Consider the following 9,331-nt stretch of genomic DNA (forward strand, 5'->3'; position numbering starts at 1 on the left):
TAATTATTTTACTATATTTCATGTCTCTCTATTCCCTTGTTATCTGCATCTATTACATCTACATGGTAGAAATGATACATAATGTTGTGCTACCACTGCCTCTCTCTTCTCAGTGTGTACAGAAAATTCATGGTGGTCACTGTCTTGAGACCAGCCATGCTGGGAGTTACCTACACCATGGAAATCAGCCAATGCTACAAATTTGGCCTTGATTCATTGTTGTTTTGATTGTCTAAAGTGATAAGAGAAAATGCCAATGGTGCCGATTAAAAGTGTGTCTGTAGCTGTTATATTGTGGGCACCAAAAAAAAAAAAAAGAAATCTGAGGAAATGATCTTCCAGTATTTGAAAGGTATTATCTAAATTAGCAAAGAAGTTGCTTGTCTTTAACATTAACAGATCAATTCCAACATGCAACTTTATTTCACATTCCCCTTATTCATTAATGTAAGTGGAAAAATCAGCCAACATTCATGTCAGAACTACACTGGCTTGTCAGTTACATAGGTTGGCTAGGAATACAAAGTTTGACAAAAATCCATGAAAGCTTTCTATGAAAATCAATTGACTATCTGAAAATTACAATAAAGAGTATTGTATATTCTATTGTTAGTTGTAAATTGTGTGCTATGTATAAATTTTATTAAGTAAAATTTTATAAAGTAAAATTTACTAAGAAAAAAAACATGTATACTGGACTTCCCTGGTGGTGGAAGATCCCACATGCTGCGGAGCAACTAAGCCCGTGCGCCGCAACTACTGAGCCTGTGCTCTAGAGCCCGTGAGCCACAACTACTGAGCCCGTGTGCCACAACTACTGAAGCCCGCGTGCCTAGAGCCCGTGCTCCGCAACAAGAGAAGCCACCACAATGAGAAGCCCACGCGCTGCAATGAAGAGTAGCCCCTGCTCGCCATAACTAGAGAAAGCCTGCACCCAGCAACGAGAACCCAATGCAGCCAAAAGATAAACAAAGAAATTTATTAAAAAACAAAACAAAACATGTATACTTACACATATTATATACATATTTTTTTCCCTCGGAAAGCTGGTTGTTAAACATTTACTATCACACCATTGTGGTGGCACCAACTCCTCCCCTCCCACTGCAGTCTCCTGTCCCTAGTATCAGGACAAGAAACTTTCACTTAAAGACTTCTTCAGGTTGCATGAAGTTGAGGAGGGATGAGCCATCAGTTATCCCTCTCAGACTTCGGCTGTACAGCTACAGGCTCTCTCACTTTGGCACTTATTCAAGGAAAAAGCCAAGGGGTTCAGTTAGTTCTCTTGTCTTTTAGACTCCTAAGACACACACTGTTGTAGTCCACACACGACTGGGGTTAAATCTCCTGGTGTTTCTCTTATCATCAGGAGGGAAACCTGCTTCTCATTGTTTTCCCAAAGCTGTTGCATCAGAAGCAGGAGCTTATATCTCATTAGCTCATTTCTTCTTAAGACTTGCTCATTAGAAGAGAAAACTTTTCCTTTTTATTGATGCAAAGTCTATAATACCAGGCATTTAAACATTCCAACACACTTAAGGTTATTACTTTTGCTTTCTTATCACAGTGCTCTCTGTTCTTGACATTTTTTCTCGTTTCCTTGTAACAAAAAATAGGAAATTTCTCTTACAATGTTTGTAGCATAAACCAAAAATTTAAATGACACAGAGAACATCAGTATGACCATATGTGCTAGAGTACCTCACTTACTTGTGTAGATAGTTCTAGTGTGAAATAAGTAGAAGAATATTCACTGCAACATTGTTTGCAGTAACAAAAATCCATCAACATGGCACCAGTTAAATTATAATACAAACCCTAACCTTAACCCTAACCATAACCCATATGATGTAATTTTTTTTAAAATTTATTTTTGGCTGTGTTGGGTCTTCATTACTGCATGCGGGCTTTCTCTAGTTGTGGCTCGCGAGCTCTAGAGCGCAGGCTCAGTAGTTGTGGCGCTCCAGCTCAGTCACTCCGCAGCATGTGGGATCTTCCCGGAACAGGGATAGAACCCGTGTCCCCTGCATTGGCAGGCAGATTCTTAACTACTGCACCACCAGGGAAGTCCTGATGTAATGTTTTGCAGCCAATGAAAGAATAAGGTAGCTTTATACATACTGATATGGAATGATTACCAAGACCTATTAAGTTAAAACAAGATGCAGAACAGTATATCTAGTATGCTATCACTTGGGTAAAAAGAATTTTAAAAGAATATATATCCATATATTCTTTGAACATGCTTGAACATGCCCAGAAATTTCTGGGAGGATAAAAATGTGGTTGCCTTGGGAGGGGTAGGGCATTGGTAACTGTGGTGAAAAAAAGGACTTATTTTTCACAGTATATATATTTTTGTTAGTTTGAATTATTTACTATGAGCCTGTATTTCCTCTTTAAATAAATAAATTTTAAAATAAAAAGCGTTAAAGAAATATCCCATGTATGGCTCTACAAATATTTACTGAGAAGATACTACGTACAAGGTATGCCACATACTGGAAGAATCACTACAACACTAAATGTAGTCTGATTAGAGTTGTGGACATGGTCAGGGCTGTCTTAGCTACATATTTGAAGAAATAAGGGTGGGGAACTTTCCAAATATAATAAAAAATATAGACCTATATCTATACAAAGAATAAGAACATTATAAATTGTAAATATGTAAGTAAAATTTTAAAATATACATATTAAAATATATATTGCATATAATTTTTAAAGTTCTTTAAATAACAATTGTTTAAAAATTACAACAATGTAAAATGTAACATCAAATTTAGAACACATGTAGAAGTAAAATACATGACAAGAATGGCGCAGAGGTTGAGAAGGAAGAAATAAAAGTGTACTGTTGCATGGCTCTGACATTATACATGAAGTAGTATAATACTACTTGAAGGTAGACTATAATAAGTTAAAGATGTCTATTGTAAACCCTAGAATAAAGGAACCATTAAAAAAAATTAAACAGAGAGGTATAGCTGATAAATCAATAGTGGAGGTAAAATAGAACACTGAAGAATTCTCAGTTAATCCAAAAGAAGAAAGAAAAGAAGAAAAAATGAAACAAAGAACAGAAGAAACTTAGAAAAAAGAATAACAAGATGATAGATTTAAACTCAACTTTATTGATAATTATAATAAATGTAAATAGCCTAAATACTCCAATTAAAAATCATATATTGGGACTTCCCTGGTGGCGCAATGGATAAGACTCTGTGCTCCCAATGCAGAGGGCCTGGGTTCAATCCCTGGGCAGGGAACTAGATCCCACATGCATGCCGCAACTAAGAGTTCGCATGCCACAACTAAGGAGCCCGCCTGCCACAACTAAGACCTGGTGCAACCAAATAAGTAAATACATAAATATTTTTTAAAAATCACATATTGTCTGTATAAAAAACACAGCTATGTACAAGAAATCCACTTAAAATATAAAGAAATAAGTTAAAAAGTCAAAGGCTAGATTAAGATAAACTACACAGCCACTAATCATATGTCAGCTAGAGTGGCTATATTAATATCATACAAAGAGGACTTCATGACAAGGAATAATACAAGTAATAAAGGACATTTTTAAAAGATAAAGAGGTTAATTTATTACGACAAAACAAACCTAAATGTATATACATCCAATAACAGAGTTTCAAAGGCATGAAACAAAAACTGATAGAACTAAAAGGAGAAATAGACGAATCCATAATTAGGGTTGGATATCTCATCATTCCTTTCTCAGAAATTCACAGAACAAGTAGACAGAAAAATCAATAAGAATACAGAAGACTTCAAGGATTAACCAAGATGGCGGAGTAGAAGGGCGTGCTCTCACTCCCTCTTGCGAGAGCACCAGAATCACAACTGGCTGCTGGACAATCATTGACAGGAAGACCCTGGACTTCACCAAGGAGGATACCCCACGTCCAAGGACAGAGGAGAAGCCACAGTGAGACGGTAGGAGGGGCGCAATCAGAGTAAAATCAAATCCCATAACTGCTGGGTGGGTGACTCACGGACTGGTGAACACTAATACCACAGAAGTCCACCCACTGGAGTGAAGGTTCTGAGCCCCACGTCAGGCTTCCCAACCTGGGGGTCCGGCAACGGGAGGAGGAATTCCTAGAGAATCAGACTTTGAAGCCTAGTGGGAATTGATTGCAGGACTTCGACAGGACTGGGGGAAACAGAGACCCCACTCTTGGAGGGCACACACAAAGTAGTGTGCGCATCGGGACCCAGGGGAAGGAGCAGTGACCCTGGGGGAGACTGAACCAGACCTACCTGCTGGTGTTGGGGGGTCTCCTGCAGAGGCGGGGGGTGGCTCTGTTTCACCGTGGGGACAAGGACACTGGCAGCGGAGGTTCTGGGAAGTGCTCCTTGGCGTGAGCCCTCCCAGAGTCTGCCATTAACCCCACCAAAGAGCCCAGGTAGGCTCCAGTGTTGGGTTGCCTCAGGCAAAACAACCAACAGGGAGGGAACCCAGCCCCACCCATCAACAGTCAAGTGGATTAAAGTTTTACTGACCTCTGACCGCCACAGCAACAGTCAGCTCTACGCACCACCAGAGCCTCCCATCAAGCCTCTTAGATAGCCTCAACCACCAGAGGGCAGACAGCAGAAGCAAGAAAAATTACAATCCTGCAGCCTGTGGACCAAAAACCACAGTTACAGAAAGATAGACAAGATGAAAAGGCAGAGGGCTATGTACCAGATGAAGGAACAAGAAAAAACCCAAAAAAACAACTAAATGAAGTGGAGATAGGCAACCTTCCAGAAAAAGAATTCAGAATAATGATAGTGAAGATGATCCAGGACCTCGGAATAAGAATGGAGGCAAAGATTGAGAAGATGCAAGAAATGATTAACAAAGACCTAGAAGAATTAAAGAACAAACAAACAGAGATGACCAATACAATAACTGAAATGAAAAATACACTAGAAGGAATCAATAGCAGAATAACTGAGGCAGAAGAACGGATAAGTGACCTGGAAGACAGAATGGTGGAATTCACTGCTGCGGAACAGACTAAAGAAAAAAGAATGAAAAGAAGTGAAGACAGCCTAAGAGACCTCTGGGACAACATTAAACGCAACAACATTCGCATTATAGGGGTCCCAGAAGGAGAAGAGAGAGAGAAAGGACCCGAGAAAATATTTGAAGAGATTATAGTCGAAAACTTCCCTAACGTGGGAAAGGAAGTAGCCACCCAAGTCCAGGAAGCGCAGAGAGTACCAGGTAGGATAAACCCAAGGAGAAACACGCCGAGACACATAGTAATCAAAGTGGCAAAAATTAAAGACAAAGAAAAATTATTGAAATCAGCTGCTGATTTCTCAGCAGAAACTCTGCAAGCCAGAAGGGAGTGGCATGATATACTTAAAGTGATGAAAGGGAAGAACCTACAACCAAGATTACTCTACCCGGCAAGGATCTCATTTAGATTTGATGGAGAAATCAAAAGCTTTACAGACAAGCAAAAGCTAAGAGAATTCAGCACCACCAAACCAGCTCTACAACAAATGCTAAAGGAACTTCTCTAAGTGGGAAACACAAGAGAAGAAAAGGACCTACAAAAACAAACCCAAAACAATTAAGAAAATGGTCATAGGAACATACATATCAATAATTACCTTAAACGTGAATGGATTAAATGCCCCAACCAAAAGACATAGACTGGCTGAATGGATACAAAAACAAGACCCATATATATGCTGTCTACAAGAGACCCACTTTAGACCTAGGGACACATACAGACTGAAAGTGAGAGGATGGAAAAAGATATTCCATGCAAATGGAAATCAAAAGAAAGCTGGAGTAGCTATACTCATATCAGATAAAATAGACTTTAAAATAAAGAATGCTACAAGAGACAAGGAAGGACACTACATAATGATCAAGGGATCAATCCAAGAAGAAGATATAACAATTATAAATATATATGCACCCAACATAGGAGCACCTCAATACATAAGGCAACTGCTAACAGCTATAAAAGAGGAAATCAACAGTAACACAAAAATAGTGGGGGACTTTAACACCTCACTTACACCAATGGACAGATCATCCAAAATGAAAATAAATAAGGAAACAGAAGCTTTAAATGACACAATAGACCAGACAGATTTAACTGATATTTATAGGACATTCCATCCAAAAACAGCAGATTACACGTTCTTCTCAAGTGCGCATGGAATATTCTCCAGGATAGATCACATCTTGATCAAATCAAGCCTCAGTAAATTTAAGAAAATTGAAATCATATCAAGCATCTTTTCTGACCACAACGCTATGAGATTAGAAATCAATTACAGGGAAAAAAACGTAAAAAAGACAAACACATGGAGGCTAAACAATACGTTACTAAATAACCAAGAGATCACTGAAGAAATCAAAGAGGAAATAAAAAAATACCTAGAGACAAATGACAATGAAAACACGACGACCCAAAACCTATGGGATGCAGCAAAAGAAGTTCTAAGAGGGAAGTTTATAGCTATACAAGCCTACCTAAAGAAACAAGAAAAATCTCAGGTAAACAATCTAACCTTACACCTAAAGAAACTAGAGAAAGAAGAACAAACAAAACCCAAAGTTAGCAGAAGGAAAGAAATCATAAAGATCAGAGCAGAAATAAATGAAATAGAAACAAAGAAAACAATAGCAAAGATCAATAAAACTAAAAGTTGGTTCTTTGAGAAGATAAACAAAATTGATAAGCCATTAGCCAGACTCATCAAGAAAAAGAGGGAGAGGACTCAAATCAATAAAATCAGAAATGAAAAAGGAGAAGTTACAACAGACACTGCAGAAATACAAAGCATCCTAAGAGACTACTACAAGCAACTTTATGCCAATAAAATGGACAACCTGGAAGAAATGGACAAATTTTTAGAAAGGTATAACCTTCCAAGACTGAACCAGGAAGAAACAGAAAATATGAACATACCAATCACAAGTAATGAAATTGAAACTATGATTAAAAATCTTCCAACAAACAAAAGTCCAGGTCAGATGGCTTCACAGGTGAATTCTATCAAACATTTAGAGAAGAGCTAACACCTATCCTTCTCAAACTCTTCCAAAAAATTGCAGAGGAAGGAACACTCCCAAACTCATTCTATGAGGCCACCATCACCCTGATACCAAAACCAGACAAAGACACTACAAAAAAAGAAAATTACAGACCAATATCACTGATGAATATAGATGCAAAAATCCTCAACAAAATACTAGCAAACAGAATCCAACAACACATTAAAAGGATCATACACCACGATCAAGTGGGATTTATCCCAGGGATGCAAGGATTCTTCAATATACGCAAATCAATCAATGTGATACACCATATTAACAAACTGAAGAATAAAAACCATATGATCATCTCAATAGATGCAGAAAAAGCTTTTGACAAAATTCAACACCCATTTATGATAAAAACTCTCCAGAAAGTGGGCATAGAGGGAACCTACCACAACATAATAAAGGCCATATATGACAAACCCACAGCAAACATCATTCTCAATGGTGAAAAACTGAAAGCATTTCCTCTAAGATCAGGAACGAGACAAGGATGTCCACTCTCACCACTATTATTCAACATAATTCTGGAAGTCCTAGCCACGGCAATCAGAGAAGAAAAAGAAATAAAAGGAATACAAATTGGAAAAGAAGAAGTAAAACTGTCACTGTTTGCGGATGACATGATACTATATATAGAGAATCCTAAAACTGCCACCAGAAAACTGCTAGAGCTAATTAATGAATATGGTAAAGTTGCAGGATACAAAAATTAATGCACAGAAATCTCTTGCATTCCTATACACTAATGATGAAAAATCTGAAAGAGAAATTATGGAAACACTCCCATTTACCATTGCAACAAAAAGAATAAAATACCTAGGAATAAACCTACCTAGGGAGACAAAAGACCTGTATGCAGAAAACTGTAAGACACTGATGAAAGAAATTAAAGATGATACCAACAGATGGAGAGATATACCATGTTCTTGGATTGGAAGAATCAACATTGTGAAAATGAGTATACTACCCAAAGCAATCTACAGATTCAATGCAATCCCTATCAAATTACCAATGGCATTTTTTACGGAGCTAGAACAAATCATCTTAAAATTTGTATGGAGACACAAAAGACCCCGAATAGCCAAAGCAGTCTTGAGGGAAAAAAATGGAGCTGGAGGAATCAGACTCCCTGACTTCAGACTATACTACAAAGCTACAGTAATCAAGACAATATGATACTGGCACAAAAACAGAAACATAGATCAATGGAACAAGATAGAAAGCCCAGAGATAAACCCACGCACCTATGGTCAACTAATCTATGACAAAGGAGGCAAAGATATACAATGGAGAAAAGACAGTCTCTTCAATAAGTGGTGCTGGGAAAACTGGACAGCTACATGTAAAAGAATGAAATTAGAATACTCCCTAACACCATACACAAAAATAAACTCAAAATGTATTAGAGACCTAAATATAAGACTGGACACTATAAAACTCTTAGAGGAAAACATAGGAAGAACACTCTTTGACATAAATCACAGCAAGATCTTTTTTGATCCACCTCCTAGAGTACTGGAAATAAAAACAAAAATAAACAAATGGGACCTAATGAAACTTCAAAGCTTTTGCACAGCAAAGGAAACCATAAACAAGACGAAAAGACAACCCTCAGAACGGGAGAAAATATTTGCAAACGAATCAACGGACAAAGGATTAATCTCCAAAATATATAAACAGCTCATTCAGCTCAATGTTAAAGAAACAAACACCCCAATCCAAAAATGGGCAGAAGACCTAAATAGACATTTCTCCAAAGAAGACATACAGACGGCCACGAAGCACATGAAAAGATGCTCAACATCACTAATTATTAGAGAAATGCAAATCAAAACTATAATGAGGTATCACCTCACTCCTGTTAGAATGGGCATCATCAGAAAATCTACAAACAACAAATGCTGAAGAGGGTGTGGAGAAAAGGGAACCCTCTTGCACTGTTGGTGGGAATGTAAATTGATACAGCCACTATGGAGAACAATATGGAGGTTCCTTAAAAAACTAAAAATAGAATTACCATATGACCCAGCAATCCCACTACTGGGCATATACCCAGAGAACACCGTAATTCAAAAAGACACATGCACCCGAATGTTCATTGCAGCACTATTTACAATAGCCAGGTCATGGAAGCAACCTAAATGCCCATCAACAGACGAATGGATAAAGAAGATGTGGTACATATATACAATGGAATATTACTCAGCCATAAAAGGGAACGAAATTGAGTCATTTGTTGAGAAGTGG

This window comes from Balaenoptera musculus, chromosome 9, assembly GCF_009873245.2.
Source record: "Balaenoptera musculus isolate JJ_BM4_2016_0621 chromosome 9, mBalMus1.pri.v3, whole genome shotgun sequence".
Lineage (NCBI taxonomy): Eukaryota > Metazoa > Chordata > Mammalia > Artiodactyla > Balaenopteridae > Balaenoptera > Balaenoptera musculus.